This window comes from Schistocerca americana, chromosome 11 (assembly GCF_021461395.2).
Source record: "Schistocerca americana isolate TAMUIC-IGC-003095 chromosome 11, iqSchAmer2.1, whole genome shotgun sequence".
NCBI lineage: Eukaryota > Metazoa > Arthropoda > Insecta > Orthoptera > Acrididae > Schistocerca > Schistocerca americana.
This window is the reverse complement of record NC_060129.1, coordinates 117,803,990-117,827,322: the sequence shown is the minus strand read 5'-3', so window position 1 is coordinate 117,827,322 and position 23,333 is coordinate 117,803,990. Positions and strand designations below refer to the sequence as shown.

Below are 23,333 nucleotides of genomic sequence, written 5' to 3'. Positions count from 1 at the left end.
ACTAGCGGCCACAAGCGGATACTACGAAAGGCTGTACAGGGAGGCAATCGAAATCGCTAAACACCCAAATAATTTCAACCGAAAGGAGGAGGGCGTCAAATTAAACGGTATATGGATGCCGGTGTTAAAGAAGATGTGTACCACTCGTCCACTACTGGGTGATGGCAACAGCGATCGACGGCGACGGACAGCGGCCAATTGCACTGACGTTTTCAAAACACGTGACGTCACGCCGCGGCGCGGGGGCGCGCGGACAGGGAATTTAGCAGCAGTCAGTAGCGAGCCAGTGGGTGTGTTGGACCTTCCATCAAGCTACGGACACCCTTGAAGATGTCTCCCGCAGTCGGAGACGAAACGTTGGGAATCACCTCAGAATTCATCAACCGACCACGGCATAACAGCCTGGATAATTATAATGGATAAGTTTTGTGATTCGATCTGTTATGCTGCCATTCGTGAACAGAATTCCAGGGTTTTTCCCAACAGCATAATGCTCACCCACATATCGCTGTTGTAACCGAACGTGCTCTACACAGTGTCCATGTGTTACCTGAGTCAGCCTGATAACCAGATATGACTCCAATTGAGCACAAGTGGGACATCACTGGATGACAACTCGAGCCTCATCCACACATCCCTGTATCGACCAGGTGTGTCAGGCATAGAACTCCGTCCCACAACTTGACATCCACCACCAGTAAAACACAGTGCATACACGTTTGCATGCTTGCAATCAAAGTTCTGGTGGTTACACCACTTATTAATTCACCAGCATTTCATATTTGCAATGGTATCTCACACTTATGTAACCTGTAACCTTACAACATTAGCTACTTAAAACATTATCTAGCCAAATCTATTCCTACAATTTTTAATTACTCTACATTAATTATTTTTGGTGTTGTGATTTTTTTCTCGCCAGTGTATATGTAAATAAATTTTGTACTCACCTATGTCATGCATTGAGATGCTGGAACTACCTGCCATTTTTTTCCACACATTCCTCACATCTACTGAAGAAATTATTTGTCACACAATGTACTTCTCTTTGAGAAAGTGAATGAACTGACCCATGGATATTGTCCTTGAGTTCCTGTAACGTGTGTGGATTTGTTGTGCTACTTTGGCCTTTAGTGCTCCCTACAAATAATAATGTCATAGGGTTAAATTGGGACTTCAACTGTGCCAGATATTGTTGTTTAAATATTTTGTGAATTGCATGCAAAAAAACTGGACCTTGTTGAAAAAATACAATGCTTCATTCTCTTCAAATCTATTAATTAAAATTGGTTACAAAAGTCTTGCACATTCCTTTCACTGTTAACTGTGTCATTAAAATTATTGGCCCCATTATTCTGTCACCTCTTACTATACACCACACTATTTTCTGGCTATGAATGGGTTCCTCGTGAAGCAGAATAGCTCTGACAGTGTTCCAACATTGACAGTTTTGAGAATTAACATACTCGCATAAATTGAATCGTACCTCATCTGAAAACAGAATGAGGTATCAACCCACTTCACAGTCAGGCACATATTTCAAAACCCACTTGCAAATATTAACATGGACAGCCTGATCACCATGTTTAAATTCTTCCACTACTGTTTCTTTATATGACTTTAGCCCATATAGAAGTTCTTTGTACAGAGGTGCATGAAATTTGTGTTCAATGTGAAAGATGTCCAAAAGACTTTTTAAGGATATTGTCCAAGTGATATGCAATGTCATCAAGATGAGATTCTGCACTTCTTGTCATGAGGACTTCCCATTTCTGAAATGTTTTCACTAACTTGTGAGTTGCATCATAACTTGGAATTCAAGCATTTAAAAAATTCTGGACAATACGAGTGGGCTCTGGACGCACATACAAATTATAAATGATCACTCATGGTGCACTGGAGTGTTTCGGCATAGCCATTGTTGCATTTGCAGATTCACTGTTAGACTCATGATGTTTGTTTTACTGCTCAAATGGCACTGGCTGGAAAGGCACTTACTGTGGCACTAACAGGGAGAGAGAGAGGACGCATTCGACAGACCTGCATGGCTCCAGTGGCCGGCAAAGTCAGCCATGTGTGTGCGGTCATTAGATAAATGGAACTCCTTGTAGTTTTAAAAATGCTTTACCTGATAGTGTATGGAGTCATAATTTTATTATGTATTTGATGATTGAAGGTAGGTCGTAAGTAATGACTAACAAGCTTTATGATATGGGAATTCATTTAGAAACTGTGTAACTATCAGTATAGGTAATCTATCTAAATGAACAGTGGCTTAAAATTAAAAATATCCACTTCCTCAATAAACTTACAGGCTATGAACTGGCTACCAGTTCATGGGTATGGAAGCTCTTGCGTACTAGTTCAGTCCTCGGTAGACTTTGAAATCAGAGAGAGTTTTAGCCATCTAAGTGGAGGAATTACATTTGAAAGTAGTTGCACGGAAGTTACAAACATATAATATATTAATCGTCAGCATGCATCACATCCCTGGGTACCACATGAGCTTGGTATTCTTAGAGAAATTTAAAACAGTGTTGTATAAAATAAAAACTGGAAAAATGTGCGACAAACTAGTTATATTTGCTGACTTCAACACAGATGCAAGTGCTGATGGCAAATTTATTTCACATTAATTTATTTCACATTAAAAAGCAACATTTACTGATAATACTGTAAGCAGTTATAACTGCAATGTGAAAGGAAAGAAGTCCTACATGTAGGAGTATCAGACCATGTAGAGCAATTTGTATCACTATCAAAACTAAATTCAGAGTGCACAAGGAAAATATGTAGGAACTTCAGCCAAGAAAATGTGGAGGTAATTACAAAACTAAGATCACCATGTGGTCGATTAGGAAACACATTTCTACAGATAATAATGACAATAACTCCTCAACTGAATAAATGAGGATATTCAATTATAAAAGGATAGTTGACCAAGTATTGGATAAATATGTACCCAGTAGAACTATTCCTAATGAGAGGAACCCATGATATACAGGTACAGCAGAGAAACTTCTAAAGAAACAGAGATCGCTGCATAATAGGTGTAAAACAAAGCAAATGATCATAGATAGACAGGTGCCAAATTAAACACGTTTGGCCTTCAAGAGAGCAATGTGTGAAGCCTTAAGTGACTACTACAGCAGAATGTTGTACAACGTTCTTTCAGAAAACCCAAAGAAATTCTGGTCATACATAAAGAATGTTAGTGTCACCATACTTAGGGTACAGAAACTAGCAACTGAGACAGAAACAAAACTGAGGGTAACAAAGCAAAAACTAAAATTCTTAACTCTGTTTTCAAATGTTCCTTTACAAAGGAAAACCCAGGAGGATTGCACCAGTTTAATACTCATACTGTTGAAAAGACGAATGATGAATGTATTAGCGTCCTGTCTGGGGGACACCACCTTGACGAAGCACTGTCCGTGCGGATGGAGAGGCTTAACTATCTGCATGAAGCTGAGGGCTATGCCGAAGGTTGAGGACCTACTGCTGGAAAGGCCTCAGCCGATGGATCAGACTAAGAGTGTCCCACAACATCCCATCTTCCCTATCCACTTCTAGTCCTACCCAACTCCCTCACCCGACACAAGGTGTGATGCCATCGGTGCCGAGGGGTGCATGGCACATGGGAAGATGTGTCGCAAAAGTAGCCTCATGGATACCGGGCGACCTCCCTGAGTAAGCAGCCTTACACCGTGGGGGGGTATATGTGTTGTGGACCTTGTAGATCCCCAAATCTCGTGGGACCAATATGGACACAATTAAAGAAAACATAGAAAAACAAACTGAGTGGCAAACTGAGACCTGAGATATCCAAACATCGGGTTCAGTACCGATGGAAGGCATTCTCATTATTGAATCATGGTCTAGACCTGAGCCAGAAATAGGAACTGTAACAGAGAAGCTAGACCAGATCAAAGGCTTGTCTGGGGTTCAGAGGAGGAAACTACTCAGGAAACAGAGGAAAAAGGAAGGAAGAGAATGGTTTCCTACAGACAAGTGGAGGGAATTAAAGAGACTTGAACCTAAGACACCCAGGAAAAAACTGTCTCAGGTTAAAGGTGAAAAGAAGACCCCCACTACATCAAAGACAGGTAGCCAGTGGATAAGGAGGAATCAAAGACTCCCTCCTTCCTGGATAAGAGAGTCCAGAAAAAACCGAGGCCAGAAATAGGGAAACAGACCTATAGTACTGCACTCTCGCTTCTTAGGGTGGCAGTTATCCAGGAAGGCTATCCACTGGTGGCCATCACTTCACAGCAGGAGGAATTGGTACAGATGGCCCTCTTTGAAAAGGCTGGGCCGGGGGCGGGGGCAGGGGGGGGGAGGAGGGGGGGGGGGGGTTGTACTGGCCCAAGACCCAACTTCAGGAGGGTCTATCTAGATCATGGTGCCCTCATTTTTGTCTGTGAGGCGGTACTCATGGTGGAATGGCGTAAGGACAAGATGCTCATGATATCCCCATGGAAAGATGCGAAGCTGTTGGTTAAGATGGCAGTGGAGCTTCTTAAGACTGCAAAGATACCAATATGGGAACCACAGATACTTAAGGATGTCTCTTCTAAGACTTAGTTTGGGAAAATAGGGGCCCAAAACCCAAAAGTATTGACAGAAGACTGGTCAACCAGAAGGCTGCACTGGAAGGGCGAACCCTGGTGAAGGAGGTCGGAGAGAAGTCCCTGAAGGTGATGCGGGAGCAGGACCTGAAATTGTTTTTAGTGTTCTTGTAGGTCACACTGTCAGGCTTCTCAAAGACCTCAAAGATGGAAGCAAGATGGAGACTGGAGGTGCTACAGATTAATCTGCAGCACAGTAAAAGGGGCCTCTTCTGCCCTGAGTCGCTGCCAGAGAAGGCAGGAAGCGGACGTGGCCCTGTTACAAGAACCTGTAATGGAACTGACAAATAGACATTTTATTATATTATACACTAAAGTCATGATAAAACAGCTTTTGCTTAAGATAATACTAAGTTAGGTGTTGCGATCAATAATCAATATTGGAATTGTGTGTTCTTTGTAGCTTATGACCGTGATCTTAGTCTACAACGGGTTTTCGGCCACTTCCACTTTAGTGTTGACTGCGGTTGAGTGTAGTTGTTTATGTAAGTAAACCGTGGAATATTGCATCATGATTTTGATACTTCAGTGATAATTAAAAAACCCGCACCTTTTCTTGGACCCAGAGCAGCAAAGGAATCATCGCCTAGACAATGAGAAGCCACATGGGCAACGCAGACTCGGCAGCATCAACAAAGGAGACATCATGGCCAGCTCTACTAAAGTACTAGACAGCCATTAGCCACACCGTAACGGTGTCCTTATGGAGATAACTTTTCCTGCACAGTAGAGCGGGTGCATGACAACTGGGGGCTCTTTGCCGGGATTAAGACATTTATATGTACTGGATTGATGAAATCTGTTTTGCAGAAGTCTAATGACCACGTGGTATGAAGAAGTGCTATACATGGAAGTCAAGGAGGATGAAACGAAACAGTAAAGTGGACTGACCACACGAGTGAGGACCCAGACTGAAAAGATAAGTACATTCGTGTAGTGCTGTTTATTCCTTTTATTATTTTGTGTGTGAAATTTCACGAAAATGACTATTGTGAAAGAGGAAAGTGGTGCTGAATCCGAGCAGGATTGTGAAAATTTGTTAGTCTTTGGGGATGTAGACATGCTGATGAAAACGGAAGATCAGTCAGTCAAAGAAGCGGATCAAAGCCTTAATTCATCAGAACGTGAGATGTTGGACATTAAATCACTGTTACAAATGATGGAACAATCGTTAGCTTTAAATCAAACAGTTGCAGCCCGCTTACAAGCTAATGAAGAACAATTGCAAAACATGAATCAGACGGTCGCAGACAGTTTTCGGGTTATAAATCAGAAAGTTTCGCGTTTAGAGGGAGCTATGAACAAAAAAATTGATAATGTCTTACTTTGGGGCAATAAACTTCGCAACGATATATCAAAGATAGACAAGAAACTTAGCAGGGCAGAAATAAAGATTTTGGCGGTGGAATCTAAAGTGGAAGAAGTAAAATCTAGTCTGAGTAACAAAATTCAGTCTGTAAAAAATGAGCTGGTCACAAACAGAGAGAAAAATGCAAAGTGTTTTGTTAATATTAATAGTCAAATAGATACAGTTGTGTAAATGTAAAAGCTATGGCAGTAGATCTTGAAAGTAGAGTAGACTCGAAACTAAATGTTGTGAATGATAATGTGGAATCAGTCAGTAACACAGTAAAACTCCATGAGATTGCATGAGATGTGCAATGGGACCTCTGATACAGTATCAGAGTTAAACCAGAAGTTTGAAATATTTAGCAATGATGTAGCTAACAAAAATTTTTCTATGAACACATGTACCTTATTATCCAATATTCCAGTTAAAAACTTTTCTAATGAGTGTAGTTTGCATCCTGTTGACTTTCTGCAGAGTTGTAGACACAATTTTTTGCCCAATATGAGTGAAGTTAAGTTTAAAAAAATTTCTATGGGCATGTCTTATGCAGAATTTGAAATTGAGTTCTTAAAACAGTTCTGGTCTGAAACTGAACAAGCCAGGATAAAGAGCGAGTTCCTGAATGGACCAAATTATAGAGAAACACAGAAGACTATGAAACAGTTTTGTAAAAATCAATTGAAGAAGCTTGTACATTTGAGTAAACCCTCTGATGAGCTCACACAGCTAGATGCTTTAAAGAGAAGGTTTCCAACAGATGTGCAATGGGCCCTAATGTATGGACCAGATGACAACATTGAACAATTTCTAAACTACGTGGACAAACTTGACAGGATTATAGACAAAGTGGGGAAACCAAAAAACTATTTCAATCACACACAAAGAGGTGGGGATCATAGTTGGGGAAACACTAATTTTAACAGGAGCAAAAACATTAGGCCCAACAACCATAGTTTTCATCATAGGCAACAAAATAGTCACAATATTAATAATAATTTTCATTCAAGGGAAAACTATAATTTCCATTCAAGAGGACAATCTGGGAACAATTGGAACAGAAGTAATAACAGGGAGTCTGAAAACAGGAATTGGCATGAACGTAGTAACACCAGGAGTCAAAATGCTATGGGAAGTCATGAAGTGAAAAACTAGCATGCGCTCCATTGACGGTCCACAAGGTAGGGGCGAAAAGCATAGATAATAGATGGACGAATAACAGTGACTATGTTGCACCAAGAGATACGTCTCAAGTAATGAGTAGTTATTTTATGAATGTGTACTACCCTCTAAACACAGTACTTGTTAAGAATGAACACATTGGTTGTAATAAAGAGCCAGAGAAAATAATTGACTTAGTTGAATTTTATGAATGGGCAGAAGCTTGTAGTCTGTCAGAGGACCAGCAGGTTAACAATTTAAATGATTTAGGAATTGATGCACTGACGAGGGAACCAGGTGAGCAAATTGTTGACACTGATTTAACGAGCCAAGAATTAAATACACTTGGGTGTGAAAGCAACGTTTTAAGTTTTCGGGAGAGAGAGGTTGATGACTGTAGTATTTGGGAAAATGAAGATTTAATTATACATGAGGATGGTGAAAAATATTTTGTTTGCTTGAAAGAGGAAATGGAGGCATTAGGTGTTGTGGGAGAAACTGATATGCATGTTGTAGATGTACCCAAGGATGTTATTAACAGTTTAAGTGGTGTTAATGCCAGTGTCACAACCAATAGGCTCTGTAATCCAACATCTTATGAAGGAACCTGGGCAGATGATAAAGATTCCCTGAACAGTAGAACTGACTGTGCAAGTAGGCTACCATTTGCAATGAACAAAGGTGAACTATTTCTTTATAATATGTGGCTAAAGAGTGATGCAATTAGAGATGATAGCAATTTTAGAAAAATGATTTGTACTATGTCTCAAATTTTGTATCCTGATTGGTGGCAAAATACTAAACATATTATTGTTGACCAACTGAAGGATAAATACCTTAGTGATGCACAATGTTATATGGGTGAAAATATTTGGATTAATGAAATTATCAATGCAAGTGACAGTGGTAATGATGTGTGTGTTAATGTAACAACCATAGATAATAAAGGTGACAGTAATATAGGTACCTGTAAGTCAGGAAGTCATTCTTTTAGTGAAATTAAAAATGATTTATTGTATGAATATGTTCAGCCTGAAAAAAGTGATGACATAGGTAGTCCATTCATTAGAGCAAAAGATGGTACCTGGGAAGGCAAGTGCCTTATAGACACAGGGAGTTAGGTGTCAGGAATATCTGAAATACTAAACAAAAAGCTGAAGTGCAAGAAAGATTACATTGAAATGCCAGTCATTGGGGTGAAAATAAGAGGGGCTACAGGAAAACATAGTAAAACTGTGAAAAGTCAAACTTTGTTACCTTTTACAATTGAGGGAGGCACATTTACACATGGATGCCTAATTATACCAGGCCTCAGTGAGGACTGTATTCTCAGGATGTCATGGATTCGGAGTGTAGATGCAAGATTTGACTGGGGATGACAAAAACTTATCATAACAACACCAAATAGGGGGTGTATCTCCACCAAGTTTGTCAGATCAAATACAGTTTTGTGTAATGATAAATTTAACACTACAAATCTTGTAAAGGAGAAAAGACATGTTGACAAACACATAACAAAGCTAGATTTAAGTGAAGTAGATTTCAACACACTGGTAAACACTAAGATTTCAGAAGCTAGCAATCTAAACGATGAGCAAAAACAGGAACTAGAGTCTTTGTTATGGGAATACAGTGATGTCTTTAGCAACCTTCCAGGGAAAGTTAGGGGTTATGAATGTACTTTGCTAGTAAGACCACATGACCCATTTTTCATAAAACCATATGGTGTGCCCATAGCAAAATGTACAACAGCTGAGAAGGAATTACATAAGATGGAAGTGTGTGGCATTATTGAAAGGAGTATCAGTGCTTATAATAACCCACTGGTAGTTGTGTCAAAGAGGGATGGGGAGTGAGAATAGTTCTTGACTCCAGGCCTTTAAACAAGATCTTATACAGGGAAACAGACCCCCCTGAAAACATTGATGAGCTGTTGCACAAGTTCAAGGACATAGAATTAATGTCAAGTCTAGACTTAACCTCAGGCTTTCACCAAGTACCCCTGGCACCCAAATCTAGGAAATACACTGCTTTTCTTTACAATGGCCATTGCTATCAGTATTGTGTAGTCCCTTTTGGCTTGAACTCATCGGTAGCAGAATTCATTAGAGCTTTAGACCACGTGCTTGGGCAGGAACTTTTATCCAAATTAGTGATTTATGTAGATGACATTTTAGTAACTGGACAATATTGGAACGAGCATGTTGGGATTTTAAGACAGGCATATGAGAAACTTAGAAGAGGGGGAATGACACTAAAACTAGAAAAGTGCAAATTTACAGTACCCGAGTTAAATTTTTGGGACATGTCATAACAGCAAAAGGAATTTTGGCTGATCCAGACAAAATTAAAGCTATTGCAGAGTTTCCTATACCCCGTAACAGAAAACAATTGAAATCATTTTATGGGCTATGTGGCTTCTACAAAACATTTATAAGTAAACAAAGCTTAAACACACCCTGTCTAAGTAACTTGTTAAAGAAGGACACTGTTTGGATATGGCGTAAAGATTGTCAAGAGGCTTTCGACAGAATAAAAAAGGAACTGAATAGCCATAACCTGTTACACAGACCTGATTTCAAGTTACCTTTCTGTTTACATGCTGACAACAGTGATTATGGGCTAGGTGCTGAATTATTTCAAGTAAAAGAAGTCAATGGGGAGACAGTTCATGCTACAATTGCATTTGCAAGCAGAATGTTACTGAAGCATGAAAAGAACTATACAGTCACGGAAAAAGAGTTATTAACCACACAGTGATAATTTTCAAAATTCAGGGCTTATTTACTTGAACATAAGGTAATAGTGTACTCTGATCACAAAGCCTTAAGCTATATACAGGAATGCAAGCTCTATCATGATAGGCTTACAAGATGGGTATTGTATTTACAACTTTGAAATTAAGTATATTAAAGGCACTGCAACATAGTTGCAGATGCTCTATCAAGGCTACCAGGATACCAGGAGGAGGGGAAACAGAAATTTTTGATCAGAATGAAGAAAAACAGTTTAAAGGGAGGTATATTAAAGGGGTCACAGATGAAAAAGGTTTTAGATCATTGTGTGATAAAATCAGGAGGAGCCAGAACTGTGATGCAAATTGGAAATTAGTAAAGAGCAGTTTAGGGAAAAGGAACTATGAAAACTTAGACAAGTACTATAAGATGTTTAAAGGTACTCTGTTTAGGAGAACTGATGAAGACTCGGACAATTGGAAACTATGCTGGCCTGAGGAGGAAGCTGAGAGGTTAATTAGGTATACTCATGAGAGCTATGGTCATTGTGGCATACAGAAGTGTGTGCAGAAATTACAAGAAAACATATACTTCTACAATATGGCCAAGAAAGTTAGAAAAGAATTGTGAACTTGTGATAAGTGCCAACGAGTCAAAGTAAGTAACAGAAAATGTCAAGGTGAAATGCAAAACATTATTCCTGCACAACCTCTAGACTTAGTTGCTGTTGATTTCTATGGGCCTCTTCCAAGGAGTTGGAGTGGCCACTGCTACATCTTTGTCATGGTGGATGTATTTTCTAAACTAATCAAGTTGTATCACGTCAGAAAAGCCACAGGTAAGGAGATAGTTGCAAAAGTTGAAAAAGACTTATTTCTTAAACGTTGGGAAACCAAAAGCAATCTTGTTGGATAACGGTTCTCAGTTTTTGTCAAAAGTTTGGAAAGCCTTTGTTGATAAATCTGGAATCAAACATGTTCAAATATCTGTATATAATCCGTCGTCAAACCCAGCTGAGAGGTATATGTGTGAGATTGGTTGTTTATGTCGTACATATTGCAGTCATAAACATCCTACATAGTACGACCAAGTACGAGACTTTGAAGATGTTGTGAACAGCTTGCAACACACTTCCACAGGATTTTCGCCTTATGAAATTATGTTTCATCTAAAACCAGACAACGTTATCACTGAACTCATAGAATTTCCACCATGTACGATGATGACTATGTATGAATGTAAAGCCATAGTCAAAGAAACCATGATGAAACAGGGGGAAATTAGAAAAAGATAACATGATGGCAAGATCAAAGCAACCAAGTTTAAAGTAGGAGATTATGTTTTAGTAAAATCACATGAGAAATCAAAAATTCCAACTTCTGAAATAAAGAAATTCTTTGCTATATACATGGGTCCATTCGAGATTGTATAGCATCCACACCCTAATGCATACCGGTTGGTGTATCTTAATCCAGGAAAGTTCTCGGGCTAAGGAATATTATTTCGTTGAAATTGTATAAACAAAAGGGGTAAGACTTTTCTGAGAAAGTTAAAAGGTGACTCAACAAAAGTTTTTCACTGGAAATTATGAAATTTTATATACAAAAATTGTCTGATTTTGATACAGTTTTGGGCTCTTGAAAATGTTTATTATTTGTTCAATATGTATTCACTGTATGAAGTGTTTGCAATGAATTTTCTGTGTAATAAGCTTGCCATGTTAGTTCTTGATATTTCTGTATGTTTATGCAATTTCATTGATATTTGATAATTTGTGTAATTTTAGCTTGTGTAACTTTCTCACACCACACTTGTTGAGACATCATTTAAAATGCAAGCCACTAATCAGCACTAAATCTGTCCTGCAACAATTAAGTTTTTTAATTTTTTTTGCTCTTAAAGGCAGAGTCCTAATTACTACACACTTAAGTGCTTGAAATGTCCAACTCTACAAGGAGAGAATCATTTTTAGTAAACCACGTGAATTACTGTATATTTCTTTCTCAACCACTGCAAAAGCATAGGCAGTAATATTTTTTAATTTTGATAGATACATACCATTCCAAAATTTCCATCCATGATTCTACCTTTGCACTTTTACTGTGAATATGAACCCTTGTAACAAACTGCCTGTAACTTTACTCTTGAAAACAAGTTAATTTTTTGTTTGTCCTTGAAGTAAGTGTTATAGTCTGTGATACATTTTACACCCAATATGTTAATGGATTTGTATTACATGTTTATTGAATTTATTATTATTTAAAGGATCTTTTTTGGTCCAGTTCATACCTGTGTAGTATTACTCAGACATATTCTGTAAACTACTCCCACTAGATAAACATTACCAGAAGGATAACTATGTATCCTAACCATGTACTTACATATAAACATTACTTAACCAAAAGGTGATCTCTGTGTGTGATTTTTAGATAACATGGCATTATAGTCAATGAAGTGATACAGACAGTTAAGCTTTGGGAACAGACGTGCTGCAGGACAAGCAGAAATCAGACCTATTAACGGAAGTCACCTATATGCAGATGGACAATATGGGACATTACTGTGAGAGGTGTGAAAAGTGGGCAACAAAAGAAAATAAAACAAACCAGTAGTTAAAAGTTACAATCTTTCAATGGCTTAATGTGAAGTGCTACAGCATTATGGACTCTAAGTGAAAATTGTAAAACTTCTTTGGTATTTCATTTACCTTAATATCAACAATTGTATGTTTTCCTTCACTTTGTATAACAATTTCAGTGTTAGCATAATTCAAAGGAAACAGTACTATTAAAAATTTCAATATATTTATAATCAGATTCTTGGCAGTCCCATTATTCTGGTGTCAGAATTTTGTTCGCATTTTCATACTTACAAAATTCTTGGGGGGCTATTGTAATGGAACTGACAAATAGAAATCATTTTATTATATTATACACTAAAGTCGTGTTAAAAAAGCTTTTGCTTAAGATAATACTAAGTTAGGTGTTGCGATAAATAATCGATATTGGAATTATGTGTTTTTTGTAGCTTATGACTGTGATCTTTGGTCTACAATGGGTTTTCGGCCACTTCCACTTTAGTGTTGGCCACGGTTGAGTGTAATTGTTTATGTAGTTATGGCAATAAATATGTGTTTTTGCTGCAAATAAACCGTGGAATACTGCATCATGATTTTGATAGTCCAGTGATAATTAAAAAACCCGCAACTTTTCTTGGACCCAGAGTAGCAAAGGAATCATCGCCCATAGAATGAGAAGCCACATGGGCAATGCAGAATCGGGGGAGACATCATGGCCAGCTCTACTAAAGTACTATACAGCCATTAGCCACACTGTAACGGTGTCCTTATGGAGATAACTTTTCCTGCACAGCCTGCACAGTAGAGTGGGTTCATGAAAACTGGAACAAGGAAAACTTCCTGCCCCTACTACCGAATGAACCCAGGACCACCACAGCTGGAGTCTCGTACTTTACCCACTACATTACTATGGCCACTTAAACTGTTATCTTTATTTGTAAGCTATATATGTTCTACCAGATGTTCCATAACTGCGCCTAAATAATTTCTTCTATTTCATCTTAACACTATCTCAATCTCCTCATTGTCTGCAGAGCTAGCAAGCACAACTGCAAAAGCCTAGATAACATTTTGAGTACACAAATATCAGAAGTAAATTGGTTATCCACTCCATTACATTCTCCATAATACCAAGTGTTTCAAAATGGACAGGGTTTTAAGGCTTTGTAGCATTTTCAAAATGGTTAAGGCTTTTGTGGCTTCTTGTTGACAAATTGCTTGTCGGCTTCAGTCTCAGGGTTCTTCAGCCGACATTTGTTTGATGATTTTTCTGACATTTCACCAACAGAAGTGGCTGGCATTGCTGGTGACAAGACAGCAACACTTTGACAAAGCCACCCACTCATGCTGGCAAAATGTCAGAAAAAATGATCAAACAAAGCAGACAGGCAATTTGTTTGTAGCATTTATTACATCCAACTTACAATTATAAATAATACACCAAATGAAAGAGTAACTGAAATAGTTTTTCTTACAAGTGTCCAATGTAAGCACCATTTGTCGTACAGCACATATTGCATCAATAGGCGAGTTCTGTACTTAACCTTGATTGGTGTATCTGGAATAACTGTTGCAACAATTGCTTCAGTCAGGTACATCACGTGGTACCAGAGGCACGTACACATGATCCTTTATGAACCCCATAGGCAAAAATCACATGGTGTCAAGTTAACATGGAAGCTGTGCCAGACAAGCTCTGTCATCTGGCCACTTCTGACCAATCCAGTGGTCAGGTACAACATTTGTTTATCACATCACATACTGAGATATGTCAGTGAGGCAGGGCACCATCTTGCAGCCAAATAAAGTTCTGTGGTTCAGCTTCCTCCAATTGAGGGAACAGCAATATTACTAGTGCACCAAGATAAGATACATGTTATAGTTGCTATACCAAAGAAGACATGCCAATAAACTTTCCAACATGATGTGGCAGAAAAAAATTTAAGGAAATCACACTGCTACTGCACCACCTCTACTGAAGACAACACGATCCAGAAAATTTTCACTGTCATTCAGCAACATTTCATTTGCAAAGATAGCACATAAACCATAGTTGTTTGCTTCAGAGCTTGTACCAACTCCAAATGACAAGTACATAGTTGTAAACATTTCCTTAAAAGTCTCCACAAACATCACTGTAATTGCTAATTCACGACTAGCCTTCCAAACTGTTTTCTTGGGGCTATGCATGAAAGACTCTCTCAGCTGTTCAGTGTGTTTTACAGTAACTCTCAGTTATCCCGTACTCTTCCCTATGCAAAGACAACCGGTGTCTTCAAGCTGACGATACCATCTACACATGTTGTTATCACTCAGAAGATTACAATGGAACTTAATACGGAATGCACATCACACTGTAACAAAGGATTCAGTCCTTGCAAATTGTAAAACACAAAAAGCTTCCAGTTCAATAGTTGCCATTTTTGCTACTAGCACCTTCTAACAGAAAACACAGGAAACAGTGTGTGTGTGCCCAGGTATACAGACAAAACTGTGAGTTGCTCTTTCGTTTGATGTATTATTTATAATTGTAAGTTGAATGAAATAAATGCCACAAAGCCGTAAAACCCCGATATTCATTTTGAAACGCCCAGTATTACCAAAGCATAACAGTACTTAATTCTATACAGCCATATAAAACGTAGAATTACCTCCGGATTCATACCCCCTTGCATATCCTCTTCTACTTTCACATTGGATGGGTAAACCTGGACCTGTGGTAAAAATAAAACAAACTGTAATGGGTGTATTTAATAGTCATGATCACCACACAATAGTCTCATTATCTTCCACTTGAAATACAGTACTTCTTAAGAATAAATTAAAAGAAAAATCTTTTTAAAATTAGTTCTGTACTAGTTTTCACTCTGAAAAATATATTATGAGTGATACTAAGTCCGTAAGATTTATTTCAGACAGCTGACATAAAATTGTGTTAATGACGTTAAACACAACATATGTGCAACATTTATCAGGATCTTGCAATTCAACCTTCTACCTCTATAACCATTATCACCATATTTTCAAGTTGTAGTGTGGCTCTATACAGCCACCTCCACAATTTTATAAATTGCTGCAATAACCATTGCTCTTTAATACCTGCCAATACCGCTTCAAGTTAATGAAGAGCAGATATCATTTATAACTGGTACCTTATTTGTTTAAACAGAAAGATTTTCTCAATTTTGTGGCTATCAGATGAGTGTAAACAGGATACAGCACATGAGTTACACAAGTGGTTATTCCAGGCTTTCGGAGAAAGTCCTCCTTCCAAAGTGCAAAGGTTATCTGGAGAGTAATGTCCATTTTCTTACAAAACATCAGAGATTTTTTCAAAAAACTGTTTTCATAGAATTAATTACAGGTTTCTCTACATAGTTGTTTAAACATTTGCCATAATGTTCTACAAGCTTATGTATCCCCAAGTCATAGACATCAGCCACCTGTGTGGATAACAAGTCTTTAACTGCTTCTTTGCCCTCATCATCTGCTGCAAATCACTTGCTGCCAAGAAACTCCTTTAGGTAGCAGAGCAAGTGAAAATCACTCGGTGCCAAGTCTGGAGTGTATAGAGTGGGTTGACAGTCTACTCCCATTCAAAAGGTGTGTTCCAGTCCAAAAGGTGTGTTCCAGTCCAAAAGGTGTGTTCCAGTCCAAAAGGTGTGTTCCAGTCCAAAAGGTGTGTTCCAGTCCAAAAGGTGTGTTCCAGTCCAAAAGGTGTGTTCCAGTCCAAAAGGTGTGTTCAAGTCCAAAAGGTGTGTTCAAGTCCAAAAGGTGTGTTCCAGTCCAAAAGATGTGTTCCAGTCCAAAAGATGTGTTCCAGTCCAAAAGATGTGTTCCAGTCCAAAATATATGTTCCAATCCAAAAGATCTGATCCAAAAGATCTGGGATCTGGTGTCATCGTGCAGAACAAAACTCCAGATGCTTGAATGGCACGTTGCTTGTTCTGTACTGCATACTGAAGTGTAGTCAGGGTAGTGTAGTAAATGGCTGCATTTACTGTTGTCCCTTACTGCATAAACCTGACTAACAATACTCAATTCCCATCCCAAAACACAGTTGCCATAATCTTGCTTATTGAAATTGTCTGCTTGGCCTCGACTGTTATTGGTGATAATGTGTGACACTATTCTATTGATTGACATTTAGACTCTAGGGGTCACATGAGAAACCCATGCCTCATACCGAGACAATGATCTTTATAACTGATTACCTTCCTTATGATATCAGTCCAAAAAAATCAAATGCACAAGCCATTCTTTTCATCTTGTGTTTCTCAGTAAGCAGCCTAGGAACTTCATGTGCACTCAGTTTGCAAAATTGGAACCTTTTAGATAATTTTGTGCAATGTTGTTCTACCCACATTTAGAAATTCCAGTACTAAATCTGACAAAGTGAATCGCTGGTCTTCACAAATCTTTTTGTGCACAGCTTTGACCAAATCTTCAGATATCACCAACAGTTGGCCCGACTGCACATTTTCCCACCCTCCCTTGAAACCTCTCACCCACTTATGCGCTTTGCCGTTACTCATCACAGTGAGGTCATACACCTCAATTATCTATCCACAAGTTTTTGCTCTTGCAACGTTCCTTACTGTCAAAAACCAAATCGCTGACCACATTTCACAGTTGGTGGATTGATAAAATGCTTTTAACATTTTGAATTGACAATGGAAACAGCACACTGTGACAATACCAATGCAAATGGTATCATCTGATGAGTGAGGCATGCCAGGAGTTGCGGTGCATGCATGTTTTGATGTTCGTGCAATATTTGATTAGCTGTGGTGATTCAGACCTTATTTTCCAAATAGTCCTCATAGAGAAAACACACACACACACACACACAGACACACACACACACACACACACACACACACACACACACACACACACACACACACACACACACACACACACGGGATCCAACTGATGTGAACAGCAATCTAGGTGGAGTGGATAATGGAGGTAGGGAACACGGGAGGGGCAGGGAAGATGCTCATTTTTTTGTTATGGTTTTAGGGCACAAAACTGCTACGGTCATAAGTGCCCATTTTGTGGTTTAGGGGAGGGTAAAAAGCCGAATGTTAAATCAGCAGCAAAGGGAGCGAAACTCATGGAGGAGGGAAAATAAAAACACAAGGAAATCTTAGAAAACTACTAATGAAGGGGGGGTTGCTTTACCATAAGAAGGGCTTCAAATGACCAATGTCATCTTACTGACACTGATAAACTCAAGGACACGATCGGCTGAGCGCATCATCTGCTGAAAGGGATGATATTAACAAAGAGATAGGGGCTGGCCAGTACTTACCTCAGCTCAGTACAGCCGATAGATTCACAAAACAGAACAGGAAATTTACATTCCTAGCTTTCAGAACTTTTTTCCTTTGTCAGGGAGGAGAGAGGGGAAAAAAGGGAAGAAGGGAAAGTGGATTCAGTTACTCACAACCCAGGTTATGAAGCAACAGGGAAAGGTAAACAGGGAGGCTAGCAAGGATGGAGACACGGTTGTCAGAGGGAAGCCAAAGATATTCTACTGTTAAGTACTGTGCCAGCTTCAAACCAAAGAGGATGCATACAGAAGTAAAGAGGTATATAGCATAAAGATAAACAACTATGTAGGATGAAAAGACGTGTGAATGGCTAAAGAGGAGAGGGAAAAAGGAGAAGACTGAAGAGTAGATGGAAGTGAGGTCGGTTACCGTACGTTCAGTCCAGGGGGATGGCTGGATGAAAGGGTGTGTCGGAGTGCAAGTTCCCATCTCCGCAGTCGAGGGACTGGTGTTGAGTGAGAGAAGCCAAATGGCACGTACGGTGTAGCAGGTTCCTAGGTCCCTAGAATTATGCTGGACAGCATGCTCTGCTACTGGGTATTGGACATGACATGCCTGCACTGCACAGCCTTTTACATCAGTATGACGACAACTAAACTGGCTGAGCGCATGAACGGACACAGACGAACTGTCCGCCTAGGAGATGCCCAATACCCAGTAGCGGAGCATGCTGTCCAGCATAATTCTAGGGACCTAGGAACCTGCTACAATGTACATGCCATTTGGCTTCTCCCACCCAACATCAGTCCCTCGGAACTGTGGAGATGGGAACTTGCACTCCGACACATCCTTTCATCCAGCCATCCCCCTGGACTGAACCTACGTTAAACAACCTCACTCCCATTCAGTCTTCTCCTCTTTCCCTTTCCTCTTTAGCCATTCACACGTCTTTCCATCCTACATAGTTGTGTTTATCTTTATACTATATACATCTTTACTTCTGTATGCATCCTCTTTGGTTTGAAGCTGGCACAGTACTTACAGTAGAATATCTTTGGCTTCCCTCTGACAACCATGCCTCCATCCTTGCTACCCTCCCTGTTTACCTTTCCCTGTTGCTTCATAACTTGGGTTGTGAGTAACTGAATCCACTTTCCCTTCTTTCCTTTTCTCTCCTCTCTCCTCCCTGACGAAGGAACAAAGTTCCGAAAGCTAGGAATGTAAATTTTCAGTTCTGTTTTATGTGTATCTATCGGCTGTACTGAGCTGAGGTAAGTACTGGCCAGCCCCTCTATCTCTCTGTTAGTATTTGTTTCACATCTTTATATGAGATTTTCCATTAATCATTTAGAAAGGGATGATATATCACGCGAGAGCAGTAAACGGGTGTGTAGCGGATGACAACAGGGGCACTGAAGTAAAAGGTGTCTCACTGTACATGGTTGAGAGCAGCTGTGTACCTGTGGGAACGTGCAAGAATACAGTGACGATGGATAGGGCTGCTGGGTGCAGCATCGGAAGGCTATGTTGGAGGGGAGCGGGGAAAGGGGGAAGGGGGAAAACAAGAGGCATGTGTAGTACTGGGAAGGGATCGTGGATAGGGATGGGCAGGAGGAGGACGGGGACTAATGGAGGTCAAGGCCACGAGTGATTATGGGAACAATATACACATTGCACAGCGTTTGCAGCTGTGCAATTCAGAAAAGCTGGTATTGGAAGGGAGAAACCACATAGCACAGGCTGTGAAACAGTAATTAAAAATGAAGCATACTGTATTGGCAGCATGTTCAACAACTACCGTATTTAGTCGAATCCAAGCCGCACTCGAATCTAAGCCGCACCTGAAAAATGAGACTCGAAATCGAGGAAAAAAAAATTTCCCGAATCTAAGCCGCACTTGAAATTTAGACTCGAAATTCAAGGGGAAAGAAAAGTTTTAGGCCGCATCTCCAAATCGAAACAAAGCTGGTCCATTATAATATGAGACACAATGAATGAATGACGATAGAGCTACAGTAGTTTGGCTCGAGTCGTAACCTTAGCAGTTAAGCTTTACCAGGTAGCCATTGCTATGCGTCAGGTGCCCCATCCGTATTTATATGGGTACCCTTCCTTTTTCACGTGCTTCATCTGGTTTGAATTGATTGCTTATTTTTCTTTGATCTGATAAGCGCCGTTTTCTTTGTTATAGGTGTTTATGTCACTCTAACCTGACAATGCATTATTGTACTGTGTCATGCATTGTTTGTCACATTCTGATAATTAGTGTTTACGGCATGTCGCCGCTCGCAGCATGGCTTGCATTTGCGCGCGCTAGCGCCGCTTACAATTAAAAAATAAAAAGAGAGAAATCGTCTCATTAGCGAAACAATGGCAAGAGACTGCTATTTGTTGTCACTTACACTGCTGCTTTCTTTGATAATGATTAACAAGAACCAAATAATTGACTGCGTATGAAAGAAGATGTTCTGAACGAGAGTTTAGCAAAAAATTTTCTCCGTTTGAAAATCTTTGCAGGTGCCTCTTTAGTACATTGCATTCTGCACTGAAATTAGAGTCATCTTAGATATAAAAATCTAGTCAATTGCCATGCTTCATTTCTGACTGTATCACTACTAGGCATAAGAATATAAACATGACATGATATGTATATTCTTCCGCATTTGCTGTTGTCTCACTCTAGATTCGTAGTTTATTAGGCAGACAGGATTTAAATGAGATAGCAGCAAACACGAAACAATACATGGCAAAATGTTTATCTTCTTATTACTCTTATGGCGAAGAGAATACTACATGTGATTCACAATTCATAAAAGTTCCTATTAGCAACCATCTCTTCTCACAGGTAGGAAAAAATTCAGAATGTAGAGTTGGCCATATTGACAAGTATCCCAAATAGTCTTGCCAGTCGGATTTTCGAAGTACATTGAAATGCTGCTACATTCGAAGATGAACAATACGGAATTTGTATTTACTTCGTTGAATAATGTATGAAAATGCAGTAGTCAAAAGTCAGGGTGGAGAAAAAAGCTCGTCTTTTACCTTTTTTTTTAATTTATTTACTGGTGCAGAGGTTTTGGTGCCAGTATTTATCTTTGTGCTTACAAAGCATGCCTGTGTAGCGCTACATATGTTCGATGGCAGAAGTTAGTTGTAGCGGTACCCACCAAAATTTTTCAGAACTTCTGCTTGCTTTGCACTTGATTCTAAGCTGCAGGCGGTTTTTTGGATTACAAAAACTGGAAAAAAAGTGTGGCTTAGGTTCGAGTAAATACGGTAGGTGGTCCAGCTGTCTCTAGGCTACAGTCTGAGGGTGACCATTCATGTGGAGAGACAGTCTGCTAGTTGTGATGTGCATGCAGAATGGTGGTGGTGGTGGGTGGATGTATGGGGCAGGTCTTGCACCTAGGTCTAGTAGAAGGATATCAGCCACGAGGGAAGGGTTGGAGGCAGGGATGCACTAGGGACAGACGAAATGCTAATAGTCTCTCAATTAAATTCAGTTTACTAATTCACCTGCATACAGGTAATGGTCCCTCATCAGATTCTCTCGATTGGAAAAAATTCAGTTTGCTTGACAACAGATGTTTGTTACTTTCCATTATCATACTTACCTCACATACACACATAAAAAAAATAAAAAAAAATAAAAAATAAATAAATAAATAAATTTGCATCACCTCGGATCCGAGAGTCCGGAACCTGTGCAGAAAAGTTGAATAGAGATCAACCTAAAAATAATTTCCACCCTTTTTATTGCCCACGAAAACCATACATTGCATGTTGTAACACGATACAGCGAGACCTTCGGAGGTGGTGGTCCAGATTGCTGTACACACTGGTACCTCTAATACCAATCAGCACATCCTCTTGCATTGATGCATCCCTGTATTTGTCACAGCATACTATCCACAAGTTCATCAAGGCACTGTTGGTCCAGATTGTTCCACTCCTGAAGGGCGATTTGACGTAGATCCCTCAGAGTGGTTCGTGGCTCACATCGTACATAAACAGCCCTTTTCAATCTACCACAGGCATGTTCGACAGGGTTCATATCTGGAGAACATGCTGGCGACTCTACTCAATGTCATTATCCTGAAGGAAGTCATTCATTCACAAGATGTGCACGATGGTGGCATGAATTGTCGTCCATGAAGATGAATGTCTCACCAATATGCTGCCGATCTAGTTGCTCTATCAGTCGGAGGATGGCATTCACGTATTGTATAGCCATTACAGTGCCTTCTGTGACCACCAGTGGCGTACATTGGTCCTGCATAACGCCACTCCAAAACAGCAGGGAACCTCCACCTTTCTGCACTCACTGGACAGTGTGTGTAATGCGTTCAGCCTGCCCGGGTTGCCCCCAAACATGTCTCTGATGATTTTCTGGTTGAAGGCATATGCGACATTCATCGGTGAAGGGAACATGGTGCCAATCCTGAGCAGTCCATTCGGCATGTTGCTGGGCCCATATGTACCACACTGCACAGTATCATTGTTTCAAAGATGGACCTCGCCATGGATGCCGGGAATGAAGTTGTGCATTGTGCATTATGCAGTCTATTGCGCACAGTTTGAGTCGTAACTTGACATCCTGTGGCTGCATGAAAAGCATTATTCAACACAGTGGTGTTGCTGTCAGGGTTCCTCAGAGCCATAATCTGTAGGTAGCGGTCATCCACGGCAGTAGTAGCCCTCGGGTGGCCTGAGCGAGGCATGTCATCGACAGTTCCTGTCTCTCTGTATCTCCTCCACGTCAGAATAACATCACTTTGGTTCAGTCCGAGACCCCTGGACACTTCCCTTGTTGAGAGCCCTTTCTGACACAAAGTAACATTGTGGATGCGATTTAACTACAGTGTTGACTGTCTAGGCACGGTTGAACCACAGACAACACGAGGCGTGTACCTCCTTCCTGGTGGAATGACCGGAACTGATCGGCTGTCGGACCACCTTTGTCTAATAGGCCTTGCTCATGCATGGTTGTTTACATCTTTGAGCAGGTTGAGTGACATCTCTGAACAGTCAAGAGACTGTGTCTCTGATACAATATCCACAGTCAACATCTATCTACAGGAGTTCTGGGAACCAGGATGATGCAAAACTTTTTTTGATGTATATATTACTTTCGTTGAATATTTCATCCCAAACACTACTCTTGTATCTCATCTTTTCACTTTCAGACTCAATATACCTTGGAATTAAACCTTTATTCTGCATCTCTGGGCCTCAGCCCTGCCACATTTGCTGGCTGACTATCTCTTACAATACAAATGCATGCCCAGTTTCCCAAGAGTTCCCCCACCACAACTACCACTGGCCTACAACTTCCTGGAATTCTACAACACCAATTACAATGTAAGAGCATTAGCATCTGATATCCACATTCTTAATACTGAATTGATAATGGTACCTTACAAGTCTCACAACAAAACTAGTGTGCAAGACATCTGCGTCTATGCTCCGCAAGCCTCCTTACGGTGTGTGGCGGAGGATGCTTTGTGAACCAGTGTCACATACCTCTTTCCCTGTTCCAGTCATGAATGGTTCCTGGGAAGAATGACGGCTGGTAAGCCTCCGTGTGGGCTAGAATCTCCCTGG

The 23,333-nt window shown here is 40.0% G+C and overlaps 1 long non-coding RNA gene across 1 annotated transcript in view; it reads right to left on the bottom strand.

Annotated features, from left to right (window-relative positions):
- Nucleotides 1-1,104: 1,104 nt before the first annotated feature.
- Nucleotides 1,105-23,333, bottom strand: part of LOC124554201 — a 103,838-nt gene continuing 81,609 nt past the window's right edge. Inside the window, exons 2-3 of the long non-coding RNA XR_006968288.1 lie at nucleotides 15,102-15,164; nucleotides 1,105-1,140 (exon numbers count right to left, since the gene is read on the bottom strand). This is a non-coding gene — a long non-coding RNA (uncharacterized LOC124554201). The remainder of the gene's footprint in view (nucleotides 1,141-15,101; nucleotides 15,165-23,333) is intronic.